This window comes from Ranitomeya imitator, chromosome 2 (assembly GCF_032444005.1).
Source record: "Ranitomeya imitator isolate aRanImi1 chromosome 2, aRanImi1.pri, whole genome shotgun sequence".
Taxonomy (NCBI): Eukaryota; Metazoa; Chordata; class Amphibia; order Anura; family Dendrobatidae; genus Ranitomeya; species Ranitomeya imitator.
The window spans coordinates 389,356,934-389,375,608 of NC_091283.1; the positions used below are offsets into that span (position 1 = coordinate 389,356,934).

General features: G+C 54.6%; 1 protein-coding gene across 7 annotated transcripts in view; it reads left to right on the top strand.

The window, feature by feature from the left end:
• LOC138667016 (oocyte zinc finger protein XlCOF6.1-like) overlaps positions 1–18,675 on the top strand; it is a 58,775-nt gene that overhangs the window by 9,278 nt on the left and 30,822 nt on the right. For 2 of the 7 annotated variants that reach the window (XM_069755253.1, XM_069755255.1), the window contains exon 1: positions 7,476–7,727. The exons of 3 other annotated variants lie outside the window; for them this stretch is intronic. The gene's annotated coding sequence lies outside the window, so the exon portion shown is untranslated. Of the gene's footprint in view, positions 1–7,475; positions 7,728–18,675 lie in introns of those variants that run through there. 2 more of the 7 variants (XM_069755259.1, XM_069755257.1) reach the window with 2 other exon arrangements.

Consider the following 18,675-nt stretch of genomic DNA (forward strand, 5'->3'; position numbering starts at 1 on the left):
TAAAAACTGCACCTCTCAAGGTACTCAAAACCACATTCAAGAAGTTTATTAACCCTTCAGGTGCTTCACAGCAGCAGAAGCAACATGGAAGGAAAAAATGAACATTTAACTTTTTAGTCACAAAAATTATCTTTTAGCAACAATTTTTTTATTTTCCCAATGGTAAAAGGAGAAACTGAACCACGAAAGTTGTTGTCCAATTTGTCCTGAGTACGCTGATACCTCATATGTGGGGGTAAACCACTGTTTTGGCGCACGGCAGGGCTTGGAAGGGAAGGAGCGCCATTTGACTTTTTGAATCAAAAATTGGCTCCACTCTTTAGCGGACACCATGTCACGTTTGGAGAGCCCCCGTGTGCCTAAAAATTGGAGCTCCCCCACAAATGACCCCATTTTGGAAACTAGACGCCCCAAGGAACTTATCTAGATGCATAGTGAGCACTTTGAACCCCCAGGTGCTTCACAAATTGATCCGTAAAAATGAAAAAGTACTTTTTTTTCACAAAAAAATTATTTTAGCCTCAATTTTTTCATTTTCACATGGGCAACAGGATAAAATGGATCCTAAAATGTGTTGGGCAATTTCTCCTGAGTACACCAATACCTCACATGTGGGGGTAAACCACTGTTTGGGCACATGGTAAGGCTCGGAAGGGAAGGAGCGCCATTTGACTTTTTGAATGAAAAATTATTTCCATCGTTAGCGGACACCATGTCGCGTTTGGATAGCTCCTGTGTGCCTAAACATTGGCGCTCCCCCACAAGTGACCCCATTTTGGAAACTAGACCCCCCAAGGAACTTATTTAGATGCCTAGTGAGCACTTTAAACCCTCAGGTGCTTCACAAATTGATCTGTAAAAATGAAAAAGTACTTTTTTTTCACAAAAAAATTATTTTCGCCTCAATTTTTTCATTTTCACATGGGCAGTAGGATAAAATGGATCATAAAATTTGTTGGGCAATTTCTCCCGAGTACGCCGATACCTCATATGTGGGGGTAAACCACTGTTTGGGCACACGGCAGGGCTCGGAAGGGAAGGCGCGCCATTTGACTTTTTGAATGGAAAATTAGCTCCAATTGTTAGCGGACACCATGTCGCGTTTGGAGAGCCCCCTGTGTGCCTAAACATTGGAGCTCCCCCACAAGTGACCCCATTTTGGAAACTAGACCCCCCAAGGAACTTATCTAGATGCATATTGAGCACTTTAAACCCCCAGGTGCTTCACAGAAGTTTATAACGCAGAGCCATGAAAATAAAAAATAATTTTTCTTTCCTCAAAAATGATTTTTTAGCCTGGAATTTCCTATTTTGCCAAGGATAATGGGAGAAATTGGACCCCAAATATTGTTGTCCAGTTTGTCCTGAGTACGCTGATACCCCATATGTGGGGGTAAACCACTGTTTGGGCGCACGGCAGGGCTCGGAAGGGATGGCACGCCATTTGGCTTTTTAAATGGAAAATTAGCTCCAATCATTAGCGGACACCATGTCACGTTTGGAGAGCCCCTGTGTGCTTAAACATTGGAGATCCCCCAGAAATGACACCATTTTGGAAACTAGACCCCCAAAGGAACTAATCTAGATGTGTGGTGAGGACTTTGAACCCCCAAGTGCTTCACAGAAGTTTATAACGCAGAGCCATGAAAATAAAAAAAAAAAAATTATTTTCTCAAAAATGATCTTTTAGCCTGCAATTTTTTATTTTCCCAAGGGTAACAGGAGAAATTTGACCCCAAAAGTTGTTGTCCAGTTTCTCCTGAGTACGCTGATACCCCATATGTGGGGGTAAATCACTGTTTGGGCACATGCCGGGGCTCGGAAGTGAAGTAGTGACGTTTTGAAATGCAGACTTTGATGGAATGCTCTGTGGGCGTCACGTTGCGTTTGCAGAGCCCCTGATGTGGCTTAACAGTAGAAACCCCCCACAAGTGACCCCATTTTGGAAACTAGACCCCCAAAGGAACTTATCTAGATGTGTGGTGAGCACTTTGAACCCCCAAGTGCTTCATAGAAGTTTATAATGCAGAGCCGTGAAAATAATAAATACGTTTTCTTTCCTCAAAAATAATTATTTAGCCCAGAATTTTTTAATTTTCCCAAGGGTAACAGGAGAAATTTGACCCCAAAAGTTGTTGTCCAGTTTCTCCTGAGTACGGTGATACCCCATATGTGGGGGTAAACTACTGTTTGGGCACATGCCGGGGCTTGGAATTGAAGTAGTGACGTTTTGAAATGCAGACTTTGATGGAATGCTCTGCGGGCGTCACGTTGCGTTTGCAGAGCCCCTGATGTGCCTAAACAGTAGAAACCCCCCACAAGTGACCCCATTTTGGAAACTAGACCCTGAAAGGAACTTATCTAGATGTGTGGTGAGCACTTTGAACCCCCAAGTGCTTCATAGAAGTTTATAATGCAGAGCCGTGAAAATAATAAATACGTTTTCTTTCCTCAAAAATAATTATTTAGCCCAGAATTTTTTATTTTCCCAAGGGTTACAGGAGAAATTGGACCCCAAAAGTTGTTGTCCAGTTTCTCCTGAGTACGCTGATACCCCATATGTGGGGGTAAACCACTGTTTGGGCACACGTCGGGGCTCAGAAGGGAAGTAGTGACTTTTGAAATGCAGACTTTGATGGAATGGTCTGCGGGTGTCACGTTGCGTTTGCAGAGCCCCTGGTGTGCCTAAACAGTAGAGACCCCCCACAAGTGACCCCATTTTAGAAACTAGACCCCCCAAGGAACTTATCTAGATATGTGGTGAGCACTTTGAACCCCCAAGTGCTTCACAGACGTTTACAACGCAGAGCCGTGAAAATAAAAAATCATTTTTCTTTCCTCAAAAATTATGTTTTAGCAAGCATTTTTTTAGATTCACAAGGGTAACAGGAGAAATTGGACCCCAGTAATTGTTGCGCAGTTTGTCCTGAGTATGCTGGTACCCCATATGTGGGGGTAAACCACTGTTTGGGCACACGTCAGGGCTCGGAAGTGAGGGAGCACCATTTGACTTTTTGAATACGAGATTGGCTGGAATCAATGGTGGCGCCATGTTGCGTTTGGAGACCCCTGATGTGCCTAAACAGTGGTAACCCCTCAATTCTAACTCCAACACTAACCCCAACACACCCCTAACCCTAATCCCAACTGTAGCCATAATCCTAATCACAAACCTAACCCCAACACACCCCTAACCACAACACACCCCTAACCCTAACCACAACCCTAATTCCAACCCTAACCCTAAGGCCATGTGCCCACGTTGCGGATTCGTGTGAGATATTTCCGCACCATTTTTGAAAAATCTGCGGGTAAAAGGCACTGTGTTTTACCTGCGGATTTTCCGCGGATTTCCAGTGTTTTTTGTGCGGATTTCACCTGCGGATTCCTATTGAGGAACAGGTGTAAAACGCTGCGGAATCCGCACAAAGAATTGACATGCTGCGGAAAATACAACGCAGCGTTCCCGCGCGGTATTTTCCGCACCATGGGCACAGCGGATTTGGTTTTTCATATGTTTACATGGTACTGTAAACCTGATGGAACACTGCTGCGGATCCGCAGCCAAATCCGCACCGTGTGCACATAGCCTAATTCTAAAGGTATGTGCACACTGCGGAAAACGCTGCGGATCCGCAGCAGTTTCCCATGAGTGTACAGTTCAATGTAAACCTATGGGAAACAAAAATCGCTGTACACATGCTGCGGAAAAACTGCACGGAAACGCAGCGGTTTACATTCCGCAGCATGTCACTTCTTTGTGCGGATTCCGCAGCGGTTTTACAACTGCTCCAATAGAAAATCGCAATTGTAAAACCGCAGTGAAATGCGCAGAAAAAAACGCGGTAAATCCGCCATAAATCCGCAGCGGTTTAGCACTGCGGATTTATCAAATCCGCAGCGGAAAAATCCGCAGAGGACCAGAATACGTGTGCACATTCCTAACCCTAACCCTACCCCTAACCCTAACCCTAACCCTACCCCTACCCCTAACCCTACCCCTAACCCTACCCCTAACCCTACCCCTAGCCCTAACCCTAACCCTACCCCTAACCCTAACCCTACCCCTAACCCTACCCCTAACCCTAACCCTATTCTAACATTAGTGGAAAAAAAAAAATTTCTTTATTTTTTTATTGTCCCTACCTATGGGGGTGACAAAGGGGGGGGGTCATTTATTATTTTTTTTATTTTGATCACTGAGATAGATTATATCTCAGTGATCAAAATGCACTTTGGAACGAATCTGCCGGCCGGCAGATTCGGCGGGCGCACTGCGCATGCGCCCGCCATTTTGGAAGATGGCGGCGCCCGGGAGAAGATGGACGGGACCACGGCTGGATCGGTAAGTATGATAGGGTGGGGGGGGACCACGGGGGGGGGGGATCGGAGCACGGGGGGGGGAATCGGAGCGCGGGAGGGGTGGAACGGAGCGCGGGGGGCGTGGAACGGAGCACGGGGGGGCTGGAATGGAGCACGGGGGGGTGGAACGGAGCACGGGGGGGGGTGGATCGGAGTGCAGGGGGGGTGATTGGAGCACGGGGGGAGCGGACACGAGCACGGGGGGGGAGCGGAGCACTGGACGGAGGGGAGCCGGAGCAGTGTACCGGCCAGATCGGGGGGGTGGGGGGGCGATCGGAGGGGTGGTGTGGGGGCACACTAGTATTTCCAGCCATGGCCGATGATATTTCAGCATCGGCCATGGCTGGATTGTAATATTTCACCCGTTATAATGGGTGAAATATTACAAATCGCTCTGATTGGCAGTTTCACTTTCAACAGCCAATCAGAGCGATCGTAGCCACGAGGGGGTGAAGCCACCCCCCCTGGGCTAAACTACCACTCCCCCTGTCCCTGCAGATCGGGTGAAATGGGAGTTAACCCTTTCACCCGATCTGCAGGGACGCGATCTTTCCATGACGCCGCATAGGCGTCATGGGTCGGAATGGCACCGACTTTCATGACGCCTACGTGGCGTCAAAGGTCGGGAAGGGGTTAAGGATAGACTGTAGAGGGGAAAGTTGAGTGAGGGGGAGGCCAATTATTAGTGCGTTACAGTAGTCCAGGCGGAAGTGTATCAGGGCGACAGTCAGGGTTTTTGTTGTCTCCATGGTGAGAAAAGGGCGGATTCTAGAGATGTTCTTTAGGTGTAACCAGCAAGAGCGGGCAAGAGATTGTATATGGGAGGTGAAGGAGAGATTGGTGTCAAACATAACACCCAGACAACGCGCCTGCTGCCGGGGTGTCATTATGGTGCCACCCATGGAGAGGGAAATGTCAGATTTACGGAGATTAGTAGACGGCGGGATCAGAAGATGTTCAGATTTGGAAAGGTTGAGTTTAAGATAGAGAGCGGACATGATTTTGGAGACTGTGGCCAGACAGTCACTGGCGTTCTGTAATACAGCGGGGGTAATGTCGGGATGACGTGTATAGTTGTGTATCATCAGCATAAAGATGGTACTGAAAGCCAAATCAGCTGATGGTCTGTCCAATTGGGGCCGTATAGAGAGAGAAGAGAAGGGGCCAAGGACTGAGCCCTGAGGGACCACGACAGCGAGAGGAAGAAGAGATTAAGTGGAGCCAGAGAACAGAACACTGAAGGAGGAGAAAGGTAGGAGGAGAACCAGGAGAGAGCAGTGTCCTTAATGCCTAGTGACTGGAGACTATTAAACAACCACAAGATGGATTTCATCAACCAAGGTATGATCTTATTCAGTATAACGGCGCCGACCTGACACTGTGTGTAGGTTACTATACACAACCGTGCTGACAGGTTACCTTTAAAAGAAGAGTTATTGTAGAGATAAGACATTATAAAACTCTATCAAGCATTATAAAATATCAGATTGCAGGCTGGTACCGATGTCTTCTTTGGTAAAAAATACGATCCTTCTCGATTAAAGGCTCCGGAACAGCAAATCTGACAGTCCATAATCCTAAAACTTTTCAGTAGTATGTCCTTCTTGGTATGGACCCTGGAAACAAAGTGTCCATGTTCATTTTATCAATAGGGCCCATAGGCCAACACAACAGTAGTCCTCCGTTGAAACAAAGTCCAGAAACGTACAGTCACTGTTGTGGAGGATTACAACAACCCTCCGAGAGTTCCAGCAGAAAAGGCTCAACACAAAATTCAACAGCAAAAAAACTGAAACTCAGCCTCTCTCAGGCCTCTTCTGGCCCCAAAGGTGAAGAAACAGTCCCACGGATTTTTCATTTAACCAACACGAACTTATGATTCACAAACTGTCCTTACTGTGGATGGGGCAGTCCGCCCCCAAGTGGAAATTCACTGACAATGCCTCTCTTGATCAGTATGAGGCAGCTTCCCGCAAACTTACAACACCCCAAGAACAAAGAACCCTGAGCCTCATACCACCACTACCTCCACAGATTTTTCTGAGCCTTCCGCCTGTCCTCCCTGAAGGCGGCCCAGGTAGTGGGGGATGGCGGCCTCCTCCATCTCCAGGGCTGATCTGGAAACTGTCTTGGCCCGGGGTCCTCCTCCCCCGTTGTGACAGTCCCACAGCCCACCTGGGTAGGGCCATAGTTGGTCACCATGAATTTCTTGACCACCTGCCTCGCTGTGGCCCTCGGGTCCTGGGCTGGTAGAACCCAACTCCTCAACCTACGTTTGCGACAGGCTAGATGCCTGCGCCTCACAAAGAGATTCAGCCAGATCACAGCTCATAGGGGAGTCTTCCTATTCCTCATAGTATACCAGCCGCTGATCAAGTGCCATCTCTTTCTTGTGGGAATCGAAGATCCTCGGTGCCGACAAGAACCCGTCTGGGGCCTCCTTAGCACACTTCTGTTGGGTCTCTATCCTGGCTCTCCACTTAAAGACCTCCTGGTCTCATTCCAATGTATCTTCCCACGTGTAGGGTCGCACCACAGCTGCGACATTCCAACCCCGCCGACACTTGTACTTAACAAAGCACACTATTTCACAGGGGTATAAGCTGTTAAGTGATGACACGTACCTCCGCTTCACCACATTGCGGCTCACGTATATTTCATCCCCAGGTCATTCTTCCTCTAGGAACCCATATCCTCTCTTAATATTTCTGGGGCAGCTGAGGGCTGATCTTGGTAGCCTGGGAGGGGTGGTAATATCTCTGGCCCCTTCCCAGGCAATTTTTATCAATCCAGAGTTGTCTGTTTAGTCTTTGAGGGTTTGAATTTATAGGGGAATCCTACGTTATTTGTTCTTCTGGAGGTTCCTCGTAAATTCACCAGTAAAGAGTAAGCAAACAGTTGTGTGCTGTTATTAGTAGCCTTTTCCCAGATTATTAATATCAGCTCCCCAGTAATCGGCATTCCCTCTGCTGGTTATAAAAATTACGCTGAAGCCTACACAATATTTTTAATTTAATTGTTAATCTTACAAAGGAGGTATACAGCTGCTGCTGAATACAACTCCCATCATTGCCGCCTGGTTGTGCTGATCTCAGGGAGATAATGCAACAATGATGAGAGCTGCCTTCAGCATCCAGTGCGTGGGAACAGCGCAAACTGTACTGCTTCTTCCCAGGCACATGGACATGGAATTAACCAGTACTGGTTTTTACTATACAAGGAAGTTTGAAGGAGGCCTTTTAGCTACCAACATACAGGACCTGTGATGATGTCACAGTCATGTGATCAGTCACATGGAGGAGGAGCAGGATGGGAGCTTGTAGGAAGCGGAGACATGAAAGAGCTGAAGGGAGAAGTCTGCACTGGTGAGCGGTAATGGGGGAGCAGGGACTGTGTGATAGAGGGGACAGGACTCAGTCCTGGGGGGCACCGGGACTCTGCACATTAGGGTACAGCCGGCTCCACATGTAAGAGCTGAAGGGAGAAGTCTGCACTGGTGAGCGGTAATGGGGGGGCAGGGACTGTGTGATAGAGGGGACAGGACTCAGTCCTGGGGGGCACCGGGACTCTGCACATTAGGGTACAGCCGGCTCCACATGTAAGAGCTGAAGGGAGAAGTCTGCACTGGTGAGCGGTAATGGGGGAGCAGGGACTGTGTGATAGAGGGGACAGGACTCAGTCCTGGGGGGCACCGGGACTCTGCACATTAGGGTACAGCCGGCTCCACATGTAAGAGCTGAAGGGAGAAGTCTGCACTGGTGAGCGGTAATGGGGGAGCAGGGACTGTGTGATAGAGGGGACAGGACTCAGTCCTGGGGGGCACCGGGACTCTGCACATTAGGGTACAGCCGGCTCCACATGTAAGAGCTGAAGGGAGAAGTCTGCACTGGTGAGCGGTAATGGGGGGGCAGGGACTGTGTGATAGAGGGGACAGGACTCAGTCCTGGGGGGCACCGGGACTCTGCACATTAGGGTACAGCCGGCTCCACATGTAAGAGCTGAAGGGAGAAGTCTGCACTGGTGAGCGGTAATGGGGGAGTAGGGACTGTGTGATAGAGGGGACAGGACTCAGTCCTGGGGGGCACCGGGACTCTGCACATTAGGGTACAGCCGGCTCCACATGTAAGAGCTGAAGGGAGAAGTCTGCACTGGTGAGCGGTAATGGGGGGGCAGGGACTGTGTGATAGAGGGGACAGGACTCAGTCCTGGGGGGCACCGGGACTCTGCACATTAGGGTACAGCCGGCTCCACATGTAAGAGCTGAAGGGAGAAGTCTGCACTGGTGAGCGGTAATGGGGGAGCAGGGACTGTGTGATAGAGGGGACAGGACTCAGTCCTGGGGGGCACCGGGACTCTGCACATTAGGGTACAGCCGGCTCCACATGTAAGAGCTGAAGGGAGAAGTCTGCACTGGTGAGCGGTAATGGGGGGGCAGGGACTGTGTGATAGAGGGGACAGGACTCAGTCCTGGGGGGCACCGGGACTCTGCACATTAGGGTACAGCCGGCTCCACATGTAAGAGCTGAAGGGAGAAGTCTGCACTGGTGAGCGGTAATGGGGGGGCAGGGACTGTGTGATAGAGGGGACAGGACTCAGTCCTGGGGGGCACCGGGACTCTGCATATTAGGGTACAGCCAGCTCCACATGTAAGAGCTGAAGGGAGAAGTCTGCACTGGTGAGCGGTAATGGGGGAGCAGGGACTGTGTGATAGAGGGGACAGGACTCAGTCCTGGGGGGCACCGGGACTCTGCACATTAGGGTACAGCCGGCTCCACATGTAAGAGCTGAAGGGAGAAGTCTGCACTGGTGAGCGGTAATGGGGAGCAGGGACTGTGTGATAGAGGGGACAGGACTCAGTCCTGGGGGGGCACCGGGACTCTGCACATTAGGGTACAGCCGGCTCCACATGTAAGAGCTGAGGGGAGAAGTCTGCACTGGTGAGCGGTAATGGGGGAGCGGGGACTGTGTGATAGAGGGGACAGGACTCAGTCCTGGGGGGCACCGGGACTCTGCACATTAGGGTACAGCCGGCTCCACATGTAAGAGCTGAAGGGAGAAGTCTGCACTGGTGAGCGGTAATGGGGAGCAGGGACTGTGTGATAGAGGGGACAGGACTCAGTCCTGGGGGGCACCGGGACTCTGCACATTAGGGTACAGCCGGCTCCACATGTAAGAGCTGAAGGGAGAAGTCTGCACTGGTGAGCGGTAATGGGGGAGCAGGGACTGTGTGATAGAGGGGACAGGACTCAGTCCTGGGGGGGCACCGGGACTCTGCACATTAGGGTACAGCCGGCTCCACATGTAAGAGCTGGAGGGAGAAGTCTGCACTGGTGAGCGGTAATGGGGGAGCAGGGACTGTGTGATAGAGGGGACAGTACTCAGTCCTGGGGGGCACCGGGACTCTGCACATTAGGGTACAGCCGGCTCCACATGTAAGAGCTGGAGGGAGAAGTCTGCACTGGTGAGCGGTAATGGGGGAGCGGGGACTGTGTGATAGAGGGGACAGGACTCAGTCCTGGGGGGCACCGGGACTCTGCACATTAGGGTACAGCCGGCTCCACATGTAAGAGCTGAGGGGAGAAGTCTGCACTGGTGAGCGGTAATGGGGGAGCGGGGACTGTGTGATAGAGGGGACAGGACTCAGTCCTGGGGGGCACCGGGACTCTGCACATTAGGGTACAGCCGGCCCCACATGTAAGAGCTGAAGGGAGAAGTCTGCACTGGTGAGCGGTAATGGGGAGCAGGGACTGTGTGATAGAGGGGACAGGACTCAGTCCTGGGGGGCACCGGGACTCTGCACATTAGGGTACAGCCGGCTCCACATGTAAGAGCTGAAGGGAGAAGTCTGCACTGGTGAGCGGTAATGGGGGAGCAGGGACTGTGTGATAGAGGGGACAGGACTCAGTCCTGGGGGGGCACCGGGACTCTGCACATTAGGGTACAGCCGGCTCCACATGTAAGAGCTGGAGGGAGAAGTCTGCACTGGTGAGCGGTAATGGGGGAGCAGGGACTGTGTGATAGAGGGGACAGTACTCAGTCCTGGGGGGCACCGGGACTCTGCACATTAGGGTACAGCCGGCTCCACATGTAAGAGCTGGAGGGAGAAGTCTGCACTGGTGAGCGGTAATGGGGGAGCAGGGACTGTGTGATAGAGGGGACAGTACTCAGTCCTGGGGGGCACCGGGACTCTGCACATTAGGGTACAGCCGGCTCCACATGTAAGAGCTGGAGGGAGAAGTCTGCACTGGTGAGCGGTAATGGGGGAGCAGGGACTGTGTGATAGAGGGGACAGGACTCAGTCCTGGGGGGCACCGGGACTCTGCACATTAGGGTACAGCCGGCTCCACATGTAAGAGCTGAAGGGAGAAGTCTGCACTGGTGAGCGGTAATGGGGAGCAGGGACTGTGTGATAGAGGGGACAGGACTCAGTCCTGGGGGGGCACCGGGACTCTGCACATTAGGGTACAGCCGGCTCCACATGTAAGAGCTGGAGGGAGAAGTCTGCACTGGTGAGCGGTAATGGGGGAGCAGGGACTGTGTGATAGAGGGGACAGGACTCAGTCCTGGGGGGCACCGGGACTCTGCACATTAGGGTACAGCCGGCTCCACATGTAAGGGCTGAAGGGAGAAGTCTGCACTGGTGAGTGGTAATGGAGGGGCACGGACTGTGTGATAGAGGGGACAGGACTCAGTCCTGGGGGGCACCGGGACTCTGCACATTAGGGTACAGCCGGCTCCACATGTAAGAGCTGGAGGGAGAAGTCTGCACTGGTGAGCGGTAATGGGGGGGCAGGGACTGTGTGATAGAGGGGACAGGACTCAGTCCTGGGGGGCACCGGGACTCTGCACATTAGGGTACAGCTCCACATGTAAGAGCTGAGGAAAAGTCTGCACTGGTGAGCGGTAATGGGGGGCAGGGACTGTGTGATAGAGGGGACAGGACTCAGTCCTGGGGGGCACCGGGACTCTGCACATTAGGGTACAGCCGGCTCCACATGTAAGAGCTGAAGGGAGAAGTCTGCACTGGTGAGCGGTAATGGGGGAGCAGGGACTGTGTGATAGAGGGGACAGGACTCAGTCCTGGGGGGCACCGGGACTCTGCACATTAGGGTACAGCCGGCTCCACATGTAAGAGCTGAAGGGAGAAGTCTGCACTGGTGAGCGGTAATGGGGAGCAGGGACTGTGTGATAGAGGGGACAGGACTCAGTCCTGGGGGGGCACCGGGACTCTGCACATTAGGGTACAGCCGGCTCCACATGTAAGAGCTGAGGGGAGAAGTCTGCACTGGTGAGCGGTAATGGGGGAGCGGGGACTGTGTGATAGAGGGGACAGGACTCAGTCCTGGGGGGCACCGGGACTCTGCACATTAGGGTACAGCCGGCTCCACATGTAAGAGCTGAAGGGAGAAGTCTGCACTGGTGAGCGGTAATGGGGAGCAGGGACTGTGTGATAGAGGGGACAGGACTCAGTCCTGGGGGGCACCGGGACTCTGCACATTAGGGTACAGCCGGCTCCACATGTAAGAGCTGAAGGGAGAAGTCTGCACTGGTGAGCGGTAATGGGGGAGCAGGGACTGTGTGATAGAGGGGACAGGACTCAGTCCTGGGGGGCACCGGGACTCTGCACATTAGGGTACAGCCGGCTCCACATGTAAGAGCTGAAGGGAGAAGTCTGCACTGGTGAGCGGTAATGGGGGAGCAGGGACTGTGTGATAGGGGGGACAGGACTCAGTCCTGGGGGGCACCGGGACTCTGCACATTAGGGTACAGCCGGCTCCACATGTAAGAGCTGGAGGGAGAAGTCTGCACTGGTGAGCGGTAATGGGGGAGCAGGGACTGTGTGATAGAGGGGACAGTACTCAGTCCTGGGGGGCACCGGGACTCTGCACATTAGGGTACAGCCGGCTCCACATGTAAGAGCTGGAGGGAGAAGTCTGCACTGGTGAGCGGTAATGGGGGAGCAGGGACTGTGTGATAGAGGGGACAGGACTCAGTCCTGGGGGGCACCGGGACTCTGCACATTAGGGTACAGCCGGCTCCACATGTAAGAGCTGAAGGGAGAAGTCTGCACTGGTGAGCGGTAATGGGGAGCAGGGACTGTGTGATAGAGGGGACAGGACTCAGTCCTGGGGGGGCACCGGGACTCTGCACATTAGGGTACAGCCGGCTCCACATGTAAGAGCTGGAGGGAGAAGTCTGCACTGGTGAGCGGTAATGGGGGAGCAGGGACTGTGTGATAGAGGGGACAGGACTCAGTCCTGGGGGGCACCGGGACTCTGCACATTAGGGTACAGCCGGCTCCACATGTAAGGGCTGAAGGGAGAAGTCTGCACTGGTGAGTGGTAATGGAGGGGCACGGACTGTGTGATAGAGGGGACAGGACTCAGTCCTGGGGGGCACCGGGACTCTGCACATTAGGGTACAGCCGGCTCCACATGTAAGAGCTGGAGGGAGAAGTCTGCACTGGTGAGCGGTAATGGGGGGGCAGGGACTGTGTGATAGAGGGGACAGGACTCAGTCCTGGGGGGCACCGGGACTCTGCACATTAGGGTACAGCTCCACATGTAAGAGCTGAGGAGAAGTCTGCACTGGTGAGCGGTAATGGGGGGCAGGGACTGTGTGATAGAGGGGACAGGACTCAGTCCTGGGGGGCACCGGGACTCTGCACATTAGGGTACAGCCGGCTCCACATGTAAGAGCTGAAGGGAGAAGTCTGCACTGGTGAGCGGTAATGGGGGAGCAGGGACTGTGTGATAGGGGGGACAGGACTCAGTCCTGGGGGGCATCGGGACTCTGCACATTAGGGTACAGCCGGCTCCACATGTAAGAGCTGAGAGGAGAAGTCTGCACTGGTGAGCGGTAATGGGGGAGCAGGGACTGTGTGATAGAGGGGACAGGACTCAGTCCTGGGGGGCACCGGGACTCTGCACATTAGGATACAGCCGGCTCCACATGTAAGAGCTGAGAGGAGAAGTCTGCACTGGTGAGTGGTAATGGGGGGGAGCAGGACTGTGTGATAGAGGGGACAGGACTCAGTCCTGGGGGGCACCGGGACTCTGCACATTAGGGTACAGCCGGCTCCACATGTAAGAGCTGAAGGGAGAAGTCTGCACTGGTGAGCGGTAATGGGGAGCAGGGACTGTGTGATAGAGGGGACAGGACTCAGTCCTGGGGGGCACCGGGACTCTGCACATTAGGGTACAGCCGGCTCCACATGTAAGAGCTGAAGGGAGAAGTCTGCACTGGTGAGCGGTAATGGGGAGCAGGGACTGTGTGATAGAGGGGACAGGACTCAGTCCTGGGGGGCATCGGGACTCTGCACATTAGGGTACAGCCGGCTCCACATGTAAGAGCTGAGAGGAGAAGTCTGCACTGGTGAGCGGTAATGGGGGAGCAGGAACTGTGTGATAGAGGGGACAGGACTCAGTCCTGGGGGGGCACCGGGACTCTGCACATTAGGGTACAGCCGGCTCCACATGTAAGAGCTGAAGGAGAAGTCTGCACTGGTGAGCGGTAATGGGGGAGCAGGGACTGTGTGATAGAGGGGACAGGACTCAGTCTTGGGGGGCACCGGGACTCTGCACATTAGGGTACAGCCGGCTCCACATGTAAGAGCTGAGGGGAGAAGTCTGCACTGGTGAGCGGTAATGGGGGAGCAGGGACTGTGTGATAGAGGGGACAGGACTCAGTCCTGGGGGGCACCGGGACTCTGCACATTAGGGTACAGCCGGCTCCACATGTAAGAGCTGAAGGGAGAAGTCTGCACTGGTGAGCGGTAATGGGGGGGGCAGGGACTGTGTGATAGAGGGGACAGGACTCAGTCCTGGGGGGGCACCGGGACTCTGCACATTAGGGTACAGCCGGCTCCACATGTAAGAGCTGGAGGGAGAAGTCTGCACTGGTGAGCGGTAATGGGGGAGCAGGGACTGTGTGATAGAGGGGACAGGACTCAGTCCTGGGGGGCACCGGGACTCTGCACATTAGGGTACAGCCGGCTCCACATGTAAGGGCTGAAGGGAGAAGTCTGCACTGGTGAGTGGTAATGGGGGGGCACGGACTGTGTGATAGAGGGGACAGGACTCAGTCCTGGGGGGCACCGGGACTCTGCACATTAGGGTACAGCCGGCTCCACATGTAAGAGCTGAAGGGAGAAGTCTGCACTGGTGTGCGGTAATGGGGGAGCAGGGACTGTGTGATAGAGGGGACAGTACTCAGTCCTGGGGGGCACCGGGACTCTGCACATTAGGGTACAGCCGGCTCCACATGTAAGAGCTGGAGGGAGAAGTCTGCACTGGTGAGCGGTAATGGGGGAGCAGGGACTGTGTGATAGAGGGGACAGGACTCAGTCCTGGGGGGCACCGGGACTCTGCACATTAGGGTACAGCCGGCTCCACATGTAAGAGCTGAAGGGAGAAGTCTGCACTGGTGAGCGGTAATGGGGAGCAGGGACTGTGTGATAGAGGGGACAGGACTCAGTCCTGGGGGGCACCGGGACTCTGCACATTAGGGTACAGCCGGCTCCACATGTAAGAGCTGAAGGGAGAAGTCTGCACTGGTGAGCGGTAATGGGGGGGGCAGGGACTGTGTGATAGAGGGGACAGGACTCAGTCCTGGGGGGGCACCGGGACTCTGCACATTAGGGTACAGCCGGCTCCACATGTAAGAGCTGGAGGGAGAAGTCTGCACTGGTGAGCGGTAATGGGGGAGCAGGGACTGTGTGATAGAGGGGACAGTACTCAGTCCTGGGGGGCACCGGGACTCTGCACATTAGGGTACAGCCGGCTCCACATGTAAGAGCTGGAGGGAGAAGTCTGCACTGGTGAGCGGTAATGGGGGGGCAGGGACTGTGTGATAGAGGGGGCAGGACTCAGTCCTGGGGGGCACCGGGACTCTGCACATTAGGGTACAGCTCCACATGTAAGAGCTGAGGAGAAGTCTGCACTGGTGAGCGGTAATGGGGGGCAGGGACTGTGTGATAGAGGGGACAGGACTCAGTCCTGGGGGGCACCGGGACTCTGCACATTAGGGTACAGCCGGCTCCACATGTAAGAGCTGAAGGGAGAAGTCTGCACTGGTGAGCGGTAATGGGGGAGCAGGGACTGTGTGATAGAGGGGACAGGACTCAGTCCTGGGGGGCACCGGGACTCTGCACATTAGGATACAGCCGGCTCCACATGTAAGAGCTGAGAGGAGAAGTCTGCACTGGTGAGTGGTAATGGGGGGGAGCAGGACTGTGTGATAGAGGGGACAGGACTCAGTCCTGGGGGGCACCGGGACTCTGCACATTAGGGTACAGCCGGCTCCACATGTAAGAGCTGAAGGGAGAAGTCTGCACTGGTGAGCGGTAATGGGGAGCAGGGACTGTGTGATAGAGGGGACAGGACTCAGTCCTGGGGGGCACAGGGACTCTGCACATTAGGGTACAGCCGGCTCCACATGTAAGAGCTGAAGGGAGAAGTCTGCACTGGTGAGCGGTAATGGGGGGGCAGGACTGTGTGATAGGGGGGGACAGGACTCAGTCCTGGGGGGCACCGGGACTCTGCACATTAGGGTACAGCCGGCTCCACATGTAAGAGCTGGAGGGAGAAGTCTGCACTGGTGAGCGGTAATGGGGGAGCAGGGACTGTGTGATAGAGGGGACAGGACTCAGTCCTGGGGGGCACCGGGACTCTGCACATTAGGGTACAGCCGGCTCCACATGTAAGGGCTGAAGGGAGAAGTCTGCACTGGTGAGTGGTAATGGGGGGGCACGGACTGTGTGATAGAGGGGACAGGACTCAGTCCTGGGGGGCACCGGGACTCTGCACATTAGGGTACAGCCGGCTCCACATGTAAGAGCTGAAGGGAGAAGTCTGCACTGGTGAGCGGTAATGGGGGAGCAGGGACTGTGTGATAGAGGGGACAGTACTCAGTCCTGGGGGGCACCGGGACTCTGCACATTAGGGTACAGCCGGCTCCACATGTAAGAGCTGGAGGGAGAAGTCTGCACTGGTGAGCGGTAATGGGGGGGCAGGGACTGTGTGATAGAGGGGACAGGACTCAGTCCTGGGGGGCACCGGGACTCTGCACATTAGGGTACAGCTCCACATGTAAGAGCTGAGGAGAAGTCTGCACTGGTGAGCGGTAATGGGGGCAGGGACTGTGTGATAGAGGGGACAGGACTCAGTCCTGGGGGGCACCGGGACTCTGCACATTAGGGTACAGCCGGCTCCACATGTAAGAGCTGAAGGGAGAAGTCTGCACTGGTGAGCGGAAATGGGGGAGCAGGGACTGTGTGATAGAGGGGACAGGACTCAGTCCTGGGGGGCATCGGGACTCTGCACATTAGGGTACAGCCGGCTCCACATGTAAGAGCTGAGAGGAGAAGTCTGCACTGGTGAGCGGTAATGGGGGAGCAGGGACTGTGTGATAGAGGGGACAGGACTCAGTCCTGGTGGGCACCGGGACTCTGCACATTAGGATACAGCCGGCTCCACATGTAAGAGCTGAGAGGAGAAGTCTGCACTGGTGAGTGGTAATGGGGGGGAGCAGGACTGTGTGATAGAGGGGACAGGACTCAGTCCTGGGGGGCACCGGGACTCTGCACATTAGGGTACAGCCGGCTCCACATGTAAGAGCTGAAGGGAGAAGTCTGCACTGGTGAGCGGTAATGGGGAGCAGGGACTGTGTGATAGAGGGGACAGGACTCAGTCCTGGGGGGCACCGGGACTCTGCACATTAGGGTACAGCCGGCTCCACATGTAAGAGCTGAAGGGAGAAGTCTGCACTGGTGAGCGGTAATGGGGGAGCAGGACTGTGTGATAGAGGGAACAGGACTCAGTCCTGGGGGGCATCGGGACTCTGCACATTAGGGTACAGCCGGCTCCACATGTAAGAGCTGAGAGGAGAAGTCTGCACTGGTGAGCAGTAATGGGGGAGCAGGACTGTGTGATAGAGGGGACAGGACTCAGTCCTGGGGGCACCGGGACTCTGCACATTAGGGTACAGCCGGCTCCACATGTAAGAGCTGAAGGGGGAAGTCTGCACTGGTGAGCGGTAATGGGGGAGCAGGGACTGTGTGATAGAGGGGACAGGACTCAGTCCTGGGGGGGCACCGGGACTCTGCACATTAGGGTACAGCCGGCTCCACATGTAAGAGCTGAAGGGGGAAGTCTGCACTGGTGAGCGGTAATGGGGGAGCAGGGACTGTGTGATAGAGGGGACAGGACTCAGTCCTGGGGGGGCACCGGGACTCTGCACATTAGGGTACAGCCGGCTCCACATGTAAGAGCTGAAGGAGAAGTCTGCACTGGTGAGCGGTAATGGGGGAGCAGGGACTGTGTGATAGAGGGGACAGGACTCAGTCTTGGGGGGCACCGGGACTCTGCACATTAGGGTACAGCCGGCTCCACATGTAAGAGCTGAAGAGAGAAGTCTGCACTGATGAGCGATAATGGGGGAGCAGGGACTGTGTGATAGAGGGGACAGGACTCAGTCCTGGGGGGCACCGGGACTCTGCACATTAGGGTACAGCCGACTCCACATGTAAGAGCTGAAGGGAGAAGTCTGCACTGGTGAGCGGTAATGGGGGAGCAGGGACTGTGTGATAGGGGGGACAGGACTCAGTCCTGAGGGGCACCGGGACTCTGCACATTAGGGTACAGCCGGCTCCACATGTAAGAGCTGAAGGGAGAAGTCTGCACTGGTGAGCGGTAATGGGAGAGCAGGGACTGTGTGATAGAGGGGACAGGACTCAGTCCTGGGGGGCACCGGGACTCTGCACATTAGGGTACAGCTCCACATGTAAGAGCTGAGGAGAAGTCTGCACTGGTGAACGGTAATGGGGGGCAGGGACTGTGTGATAGAGGGGACAGGACTCAGTCCTGGGGGGCACCGGGACTCTGCACATTAGGGTACAGCCGGCTCCACATGTAAGAGCTGAAGGGAGAAGTCTGCACTGGTGAGCGGTAATGGGGGAGCAGGGACTGTGTGATAGAGGGGACAGGACTCAGTCCTGGGGGGCATCGGGACTCTGCACATTAGGGTACAGCCGGCTCCACATGTAAGAGCTGAGAGGAGAAGTCTGCACTGGTGAGCGGTAATGGGGGGGAGCAGGACTGTGTGATAGAGGGGACAGGACTCAGTCCTGGGGGGCACCGGGACTCTGCACATTAGGGTACAGCCGGCTCCACATGTAAGAGCTGAGGGGAGAAGTCTGCACTGGTGAGCAGTAATGGGGGAGCAGGGACTGTGTGATAGAGGGGACAGGACTCAGTCCTGGGGGGCACCGGGACTCTGCACATTAGGGTACAGCTGGCTCCACATGTAAGAGCT